Below are 10,470 nucleotides of genomic sequence, written 5' to 3'. Positions count from 1 at the left end.
CTAATTACTCTTCTACAACTTTAGAGATACTTGCACAACCATGTTTATTGGTGCTGTATTCACATTAGCTAGGAAATGGAACCAGCCTAGATGTCCACCCACAGGTGATGGATAATAAAGATGTGGCACACTTACACAATGGAGTTCTATTCAGCAGTAAAGAAAAATGAAATTATGAAATTTGCAAGGAAATGGATGGATATGGAAAGGATTATACTAAGTGAGGTAACCCAGGGCCAGATAGCCAAATGTCACATGTTCTCTCTCATATGTCGATCCTAGCTATTAATGTATAGACGTGTGTGTGAGCTAGAACCAAAAAACAGTAGCAAAGACCCAAAGCTAGTAAAAGGCTATCAGGGAGGGAGGAGAGGGTAGGACTTTAGGGGATGGTATTTTTTTCTAGCTTAGGGGATGGTATTTTATATATTTTATATATTTTTATATATATTTATATATATATTTTTATATTTTATATATATTTATATATTTTAGAAGAGCAGATTACAGGGAGGGGAAAGGCCTAAGAGGTCAGATGAAGAGACTGTATAAAAGAAGGGTGGGGCCAGGCATGGTGGCACACACCTTTAATCCCAGCACTCCAGAGGCAGAGGTAGGAGGATTGCAGAGAGTTCGAGGCCACCCTGAGAATGCAGAGTGAATTCAAGGTCAGCCTGAGCTACAGTGAGACCCTACTTCAAATAAAAAAAGAAAAAGAAAAAGAAATAAATTTTAAAAAGGAGGGTGGGGGAGGGTCAAACAAAATTCAAGATGTTCTGAATAAAGCATATGAAAATCAACTTTCTTGAATAATGGCACATCTAGAAGCCATAGATTTTTACTAGAAAATTTTCAGTGCCAGGGATTCAATACCTTCCAGTGAGTTGTTGACCAGGGAGGTTCCTATTGCCTCCAAAACATTATAGGTTATTGCCTTGGTTTCCCATGAGAAAGAGATGGTAAGACCCTATTGCTGAAGACTTCATATGCCTGAGCAGCAATTTCACTGAGAAATCAAGCTGGTGATGAGCAGAAGATCTTCTCCCTGTAGCTCAGTCAACTGAAAGCTTGGAAAAGCTGCACTGTATGCAGCCTTTTGGGAAACTGAAGTCATCAGTGGTGAAAACAGTGGACACTGGAAGCCTCAAGTTTGGCCAGACAGGCCAAATGACTGAATGAGTGTAATAGTGGTATCTCTGCTCTGGGGGAAACCAACTGCTCTCTAATTGGACTGAAGGCTTGCTCTATGGAAGGGAATACATGTCTGGTACTGAAAACCTAATCAAAAGCCTATGGCAGGGGATGTCATGAGCCTTAGGGGTATAAACCCTGCTCTTGTCTGGATAAATGCATATATTACTCTTACCGAATTGCCCTAACAGCACTACACTTAATGTTCATATTCACATGTTAATGCTAATCTCACTTCTGTTTAGAGAAGCTTCTCTTTTCAGATGGTGATGACCACTGGGAAGACCCAAAGTCAGCATAGTGCTGAAAAGAAGGGAAGAAGACAGAGGAGTGTCCAGCACTGAGACATCTCACACCCTCCAATGCTCAGGGTTCATTGAGGAAGACGTGGAGGAAAGAATCTAATAGCCAAAGGAATGGTATCACTCCTTACATACAACTTTCCGGACAGAGATTGGCCTCGATATCCAAGACCTCACAGTGTGAAGTGATGCCTACACAAGACCCTCATAATATGAGAAAAAGATGATGACATCAAATTAAAAGAGAGACTAATGGAGAGAGGGAGGGGATATGATGGAGAGCAGAGTTTTGAGGGGAAAGTGGGGGAAGGGAGGGAAATACCACGGTATGTTGTCTGTAAGTATAGAAGTTGTCAACTATATATACATATGTGTGTGTGTGTGTGTGTGTGTGTGTGTGTGTGTGTACACACACACACAGAGGCTGTGAAATAAGATGGTAGATTAAAGGATTTGTCTCCTGACTCTGAAAGTAAGAGCATTCAGAGTATAAATACTAAGAAAGAGGAGTGGGACAGCTAAAAAGAATAAACAGAAAAGTAGCAAGCAGCCATAGTTCCAACCCCAGCTCCCACGGGGGATGAGAACCAGGTGCTGCACAAATCAGTAAGCCTGAGAAGGACAGATGGCCACAGGGACAAAAATCTGGAAGTACGGGATGGAGACATGGCTTAGCAGCTAAGGCACTTGCCTGAAAAACCAAAGAACCTTGATTCAATTACCCAGGACCCACATAAGCCAGATGCACAAGGTGGTACATGTATCTGGAGTTCGTTTTCAGTGGCTGGAAGTCCTGGCACATCCATTCTCATTCTCTCTCTCCCTCTCTCTCTCTTTCTCTCTTTTTCTCTCTTTCCCTCTTTCCCTTTCCCAAATAAATAAGTAAAAATAAAATATATTTTTAGGGCTGCAGAGATGGCTTAGCGGTTAAGCGCTTGCCTGTGAAGCCTAAGGACCCCAGTTCGAGGCTCGGTTCCCCAGGTCCCACGTTAGCCAGATGCACAAGGGGGCGCACGCATCTGGAGTTTGTTTGCAGAGGCTGGAAGCCCTGGCGCGCCCATTCTCTCTCTCTCCCTCTATCTGTCTTTCTCTCTGTGTCTGTCACTCTCAAATAAATAAATAAAAAATTAAAAAAAATATTTTTAAAAGTCTGGAAATGCTAGTTAGCCATGGTAACCTCATGGTTCTTACAAACCATAAGTCTAGTTCAGGAATTTGGTCTGAAAGTAACTCCTCCTGAATGGCAGAACTTTGCACCAGGGCCATAGCAGAGTGCTATACCTGGGAGTGAACTCAAGAGGGCACCTGTTGTTTAGGACTAAAATAATCTGGTGTAAAAATCAGAAATAGCATTTTCTGGGGACAACCTGCTCACAGTGTCTGGTTAGAAAACTGCCATGGGAGACAATCATAGAAGGAAGGAGATTCTGATGCAGACCCAGGAAGAAGTCTAAGCAGGCTTTGGAGCCCTTAAGGAGCATGCTTGACTGCCTCTGGGTCAGTAGGGGTTAAGTCTGAGCACCAAGCCTGTAGCCAGGGATTGTCCAATTTCTGCAGCTTTCTTCCCTTCAAGTGTACTTTACTGTGAAGGATCAGGTAGGAAGTCCCTGAGACAGGAGTCCCACTGAGTCCATCATTCATTTCTGTGGTTCTCTGCTTCCAGTGAGGAGCTCTGGACTCTATTGGCTTCCTTCATACTCAAGCACATTTGGAGATATAACTGAGTTGGACATTTACCACAGTGGGCTCTGTGATGTAGTAAGGCTGTGAAACTCATTGGGGCTGGAAGCAGCTGATAGAAGTCCATAGAATAATATGGATCCATTGTTCCCAATGCACCATTGACAGACCTGTTGCTCCAGGTTGATGGGAGAATCAGATTATGTACGTGTATTTTGATGTCATGCAAAACAGAGCCAGTAGACATTGACTAAGTACCAGCTCTAGTGGTGCAAGTGATGATGATAATGACCACTTCAATACCGCTTGAGCATATCCCATTCAGTGCTCAGTAACAAGAGAGAAGAATAGAATCTATTATTCTGGACTATATTTACAGTTTTCTGCCAGTTGAGTCTTACAACTCTTTTGTGAGTAGCTTTAGGACCTCTTAGATGTCTTCTCAATTGGAACCACCCTTGAAGATTTTAAGTAGTCTCCTCAGAAAATCCCAGGGTCAAGCCCTCACCTCCTGAAGTGTTTATCAGCATTTGTTACATCCAACATCACCTCCTGACACTCTCCTCAGCTTTAGCTTCTGTGACATCACCCTTTCCTCAGTTCTCTTTCCTTAGAAGTTGCTGCTCATTCGGCTGTGCTTTTGTAAAAGCACCCCCCCCCACACACACACACCATCAGGAATAGCTTCTCCATGTCTATCTTTATTGACTCCCTGCTGATCCCATTCAAACAATGGTGACAATATGAACACAGATACTTTCTTTTTTAGACACTATCATTCGAACCCAAACAAAACAATCTGAGGACCCTATTTCCAAATATTATTCCTAGTTATTTCCCACTGTCTTCTCAGAGCTCCCAAACCACTCCAATCACAACCCTTGTCTAAACTTTGCATACCTACTTAGTGGGTCTTTCTGCTCCTGCTTCTCTACTGTCAGTTCTTGACCCTCTTGACTCCACCTCTTTAGCAATCTCCTACTGGCATGGACCACCAAAACCAGCACAAGTCAGTTCTTTCCACACAGCAATAAGGTAGTCTTTCAATAAATAAATGTGTTGTATTCCTTTCTCCTCAGGCTTGTCCAATGCTTTCCCTTCATATTTAAAATCCAAAGTCCTCTCCGCTATGGCTTGAGTGTGTGCCCAGACACACAAAGCTTCCCTGGCAGTACTAAATGGAGAAGGAGTGCTTGAGTCATTGAGGAGGAGTCCTTATGAATGGATGAATGTCTTTCTCACTGGAATGAGTTAGCTGTGGAAACAGTTCAGTCCCCATTTTTCTCTCCTGTGTGATTGATTGTTCACTGCTTTCTTCCATGAATGCAGCAATGTGAGGTGCTCACTGTAGCTCAGCAGACACTGGTGCCATGCTCCTGAGGGCCTGGCCTCTGGAACAGCGACAAACTAGATCTTTCTCCTTGATAAACTGCTTAGTCTCAGAGAGTGTTATAATGACAGATAGCAGAATGTGATAAACTCAAGACTGGTCCTCTGCTTAGCTTTCCCAGTTTACTTCCTACACAAGATGTCCTAGCCACTGTGTTTTATTAGTTTCTTGGCTATATGGCATGTGTTCTAGAGCATCCTATTACCCCATAACTCCTCTAGCCTATCTCCCATGCTTCTTCACTTCACTTCTGAAAGAGCATGCCTTCAAAGAGTCTTCTCTATTCTTTGTGGGTAGCCTCACATGTTCACTATCACCTTATCGGCTTTCTTTTTTGGGTAGTACTGATCACTGCCTGGCATTATATGACCCCTTTTCCACTCTGAGTCTCTTTCTTAAGTCTCTCAGATGAACAGCTACAGAGAGTGGGAGCAAGCTTTGCTGGTCTATCGTACTTCACAGTAATTATGGCTAGTAATAACATATTCTACGCTTGAAATTGTAGATAGGGTTTTGAATCTCCTCTTCACAAACAAGTGACAAATATTTGACATGATGAACAGATTAATTACTCAAATTTTATCATATACAAGTACTGAAACATCACATTATACCCTAAAAATATGACATTATTGCATGTCAATTAAAATACTTTACCTTTTTAAAACAAATGAACCTTTTTTTATGAAAGGCTGATTAATCAGGATATCAGAGTATTCCCAATGGACTCAAAGTAATTAGAAAACAAGCAATCAGAATCATTAAATTCAATGTTCTTTTTGGCTCAATGTAAAAAATGTAATTGTCATGATTATGTATGTTCTAAATGACTTATATGTGGGGTTCAAGATTGATAAAATTCTGATTTATGATTCAAAATGTTTGAGAATTCAAATATACACCACCAAAAGTCAATTAAAACTCATTTTGGGGTTTTTAAGGGTAATTAATTTCCACTGAAATTTGAGACCGAAGAGGAATAGCTGACAAATTATGAGTTTCATGTTATACACTTTGGTGAAAAACAAAATCTTAGCTAGAGTGAGACCCTACCTCGAAATCTTCCCCACCCCAAATAAAACTTCATTATATAATCTTTTAAGGTTGTATAGGGCTAGAAATTTGTCTTTTTTTTTTTTTTAAGGGAGGGAAAGAATTGACATGCCAGGGCCTCTGACACTGCAGTCCAACTCCAGATGTTTTTGCCACTTAGTGGGCATGTATAACCTTGCTCTTGCCTCACTTTTGTGCTTCTGGCTAACGTGGGATCTGGAGAGTAGAATATGGGTCCTTGGACTTTGCAGGCAAGTGCCTTAAGTGCTAAGCCATCTATCCAGCCCTTTGTTGTTGTTATTTTTAATATTTCACTGTTTCTTCAAATATTTATTCCTGTTGATATGCACTGTTTTCCCTTCTGTAGCTCAAGTAGAGGCACTGTTATGGTGAGAACCCCAAGGAAGACCACTTGAACATCAAGTAGTAGGAAGGAATTTTAACTGGCCAACTAGCAACTACACCCAGGACTCAGGAGCCTGAATGCAGTGCCAAATGTATTTCAGGGCTCCTTTTATGGGAGAAAAACCATAATATTTCACATCTTAGTTTTACAGTTCAGTGGCTCAGTAATCATAACCTTACATATCCAAGAGTTAATTTCAGATGATTTTATAAAAATCAGAAACTTTTCTAGGATCTCCCCCTCCTTGCATTTTCCCTCTCATGCAAACTGCAAGCAAGCAGTACTTAATACATAAGCTAAAAATTACATTTAGCAACAGAAAAAAAAAAAAAAATCTTGTCTTGTGGTAACCCATTGTGTTAAAGCAAGCCAAGCATAAATTTCAAGTAGATCAGACCATATCCTGAGGCACCAGCTAGGGTGAACTTCCTTGAATAAGTTCATAATATGGAGTCACTATGTCCTTCTCCAGTTTAGGCCCTTGGCACATTCCCCACTAGTTCTAAGGCACGAGTCACATTGTTGACTGATCTTCAGTGAGTAAAGGGTTAAGTGATTAGTTATTTCTCTTCCAGGTATGTTTCTCAGCTTAGAAAGAAAAAGGGGAGGTCTTCCAAACATTATCTCACAACCTGCCCAATACAGGGTGCATCTGGTTCCAAGGAGAGCAAAAGATAGGTTGGCCCAACTTCCTGTTTCTATAACTACTTTAGTAAGAGTTTCCATTAATGTCTCATTCATTCTTTCCACTTGATCTGAACTCTGTGGTCTATAAGAACAATGAAATTTCCAACTGATATTTAATATCTTTGCCAAATTTGAGAGATTTTGGCTGTGAAGGCCAGGCCGTTGTCACACCCCAAAGTAAGGGGCAAACCAGGCGTAGGAGCTACTTCTTGAAGCCACTTATTAGCTGCTACAGAAGCAGTTTCTGTTTGAGTAGGAAAAGTTTCCTCCCATCCAGAAAACGTGCCTACAAAACTAGAAGGTATTTATACTCGAAATTAGTAGGTCTGATTTCAGTAAAGTTCAATTCCCAGTGTTCTCTTGGTGCAGTACCTTTGCCTGGGCATGGGACAGACAGCTGGACATGGTGTCCTTTACACTTTGGTCCAGTCAGGGGATATAATACCTGGGTCTTAGGAGTTCAATCACCCTTGTGACTCCCAGATCTGTAGTCTGGTGAAGCTGGGTCACTGTCTTCCTAGGGCTGTTGGGAGAATGGGTCTCCCATGTGGTAACAGCAGCCTTCTGCTGTCTTCTCAATTGGCACCCTCTTGCTGAGCACAGGTTTCCTTCTCTGAGGAATAGGTGAGCCTATGAGGCAGGCTGAGTTCTGGTATCATGGTAAGGGGTATGAGAGGCCCCACTGGTTCTAAGACCACCTCCAGGATGGCTAAGTCTGCTGCTTTGTTTCCATGGGCTTTGGGGAATCTCTATTCTGTTGTCCTTTACAGTGAACATTGACCACCCTTCCTGGTAGCCAAATGGACTCTAACAGAGCCAAAATCTTTTTGTTGTTTTGTTTTTATTATTTCTTTACCAGCTGGGGTGAGAAGCTCCTGTTCTCTGTATAATGTCCCATGCACACTAGCCAAGGCAAAAGCATACCATCTAACAGGCCAGTTAGGTAGAAGACTTAAGTTTTGCAGAACCTGTGTGGGGCTGGTCCAGAAGCAGAACCTGGTAATGAGTCACTCATGCATTTGACATCTAGCATTCAGGAGTGCCTCTCTGAAGGGCTTCAACCAACTGTGGAGTGGTGTGGAGGAATTCCTGTCCTAGGGTTAATTTATCAACTTCTTTCACTAATATTGTGGTTGCAGTCAAAGCTCTAAGGCAGACTGGTCACCCTACTGAGACAGAGTCCAGTCTTTTAGATAAATAAGCAGTTGGCTGCTTCCAAGGTCCCAATGTTTGGGTGAGGACCCCTTTCGTTACCACTCTGACCTCATCTACATACAGATGAAAGGGCTTGGTAAAATATTGGAGGGCTAGTGGCAATGCAGACTCAAGGACCTTTTTCAGGGTCTTAAAAGCCTCTTATTCAGTCTCAGTTCATTTGAGAGACTGTCCCTCTGAGACTGGCATATAAGGGTTTTGCTATTTCTGCAAATCCCAAGATCCATAAGTAGCAGTAGCCCATTGCCCTCAAAACTCATGTATATGTTTCTTGGCCTTTGGGGCAAGAACCTGCAGGATGGCTAAGATGCAGCTCTGAGGCAAAGTATGCTTCCCTCCTTCCAGGTAGATAACCCCACATTCTTCCTCTGTCTCAGAGGTGACAAGCAGGTCATCTACATATTGGAACAATGTGTTCTCTGTGTTCTTTTTGTTTGTTTGTTTGTTGGCAGAATTCCAAGAGGCCAGTGCTCAGAGCCTCATTAAACAAAGTAGGGGAGTTTTTAAACCCTTCAGGGGACAGTCTAGTCCAAGTCAGCTTGCCCATATACTTTCCCTCAGGATCAGTCCACTAAAATGCAAAAAGAGGGCTGACTAATGGGTGCCAGAGGCAAGGAAAAGAAAGCATCCTTCAGATCCAGAATGGTTTTTCCTCCAACTGAAGGATCGAGCAGTCAGTTTTCTTTTCCCTGATTGGGCATTCACTCTTTGCTTGCAGCAGGCACATTGATCCTTTACTAATTTTGTTCTCCCTGAGAAGGGTCTTAGACTCTTGTTTCTGGGCTTTCTATTATCTGTTTCCCTTAGAGTTGCTACTACTACCTTAGCTAATGTATTGGTTTGCTTTTCTTCACAGTATCCCTATTGTTATATAGTTTTTGAGCAATTTCTAATAACTGAGACCTGTTCATGCCTTCAAATTCTTCTAACTTTTATAATTTCCTTCTAATGTTTGGGGCCAACATGTCCTGGTCTTCATGACAAAGGCCATATTTATGGCTTGCTGGTTTTGGGGGGGCACCTGGGTCTATGGTAATAAATTCCTGATAAGCCTCCCTAAGATGCTCAAGGAACCCAGTGGGAGATTCTTAAGGCTCTTGAGTCACCTCACTTACCTTCAAATTTGTAGCCTTTCTAGCTGCCACTTTTACCCTCCTAGAAAAGTTTGACAAAAGTTGTCTAGACACTCCTTACTTCTGTCATAACTGGGATCCCAATTAGGTCTCACAGAGGGAAAGATATGCTCTATTATATAAAGTTTTGTTATCTGGTAATGAGGCTGCCTCTGGTCTGAGAGCTATCTTTTTTACTTTTAATTTGAACTTAGTCTCATTCTTCTGCCATGAAGAGAGTGGCCAGAAGTTGTTGACAATTGTCCCAGGTGAGTATAAAAGACAGTCTCAAGGAGACTGATTAGTGCCTGTGGTTTCTCAGAGAAAGGAGGTTTTGAGACTTCCAATTATGTAAATCATTAGTAGGGAAAGGAACATAAACCATAAACGGACATGGAGTTTCTGAGGGGTCTGAGGTATCCCTGCCCTGTGCTGGTAGAGCTTCTGTGAGTGGAAGGAGAGGTGCAGCCCCTGCCTCTCTGGTGATTGTCTCCCTCCTTGAGTAGATCCATCTCGTGTATGAGACTGGGAGAGGGGGAACGCAGCTTCAGCTTCTCTAAGTGCCTCTCTCCTAATACAGATCTGCTCTGCACCAGGGGAGGGGAGGCTGAGTCGGAAGGGCAGGAGACCAGATCCCTGTGGGGTGTTCTCAGGGCCCTAAGGCCAGGCAGAGGTCTGCCAGCTGCATATGATGGGGGAAATTCATTCTCCTCTCATGGAGCTGAGAGAATTAGCTTTGCTTTAGGTTTCTTTTCAGCTACTGCCAGGACTAAAAGGACATGAGAGCCTAGGGAGAGAGCACAGGTTTTAAGTCATGGTGGGGATGAGGACTAAGAACATCCTTCGGTCAATGTAGGGGAACTGATCAGAGTGTCCGGGGTCACTGGTGACCACACACCAGATAGCACAGACCATTTGGGCATCTACAGTTCCCTCACCTGGCCAGCCAACTCCAAAGGTGGGACAGTCTACCTCACAGAAAGTCCTGAGATTTCCTGGGGGAAAAAAAAAATGTCATCAGCAGATCAACCTACAAAATCACCTTCAATGTGTTTTAGCGTGCATGTCAAAGGCGTTTTCAGATACCATGCTGAGTTCCCCATAAGCCTGCAGGTTAGGTGGAAAAGCAAAAGAATGAAAAGTCACACAGTAAGTTTCAGCTACACAGCACACTCACACAGTGGCCACTCTGGACCAAAAACAGGCAGCTTAGGTCCCAGACACTTGGATTGTTGTCATGTCAGATCCCCAAAGGTGCCCCAACAATGAGTTATCTCAAACCAGACCTACCTGCAGAGGTTGTCCAGAAGAGTCCCTCCTTCTAGGCAGTGTTGAGAGAGTCCTGGGGGAACTGGAACGTCTAAGGTGGTGCCTCCCCTCAGGATGGTCTCAGGAGCACTGGCCCCAAATCCAGGGATCCCCAGCGATCTTTCT

Source organism: Jaculus jaculus, chromosome 2, assembly GCF_020740685.1.
Source record: "Jaculus jaculus isolate mJacJac1 chromosome 2, mJacJac1.mat.Y.cur, whole genome shotgun sequence".
Taxonomy (NCBI): domain Eukaryota; kingdom Metazoa; phylum Chordata; class Mammalia; order Rodentia; family Dipodidae; genus Jaculus; species Jaculus jaculus.
This window is presented reverse-complemented; position numbering follows the sequence as displayed.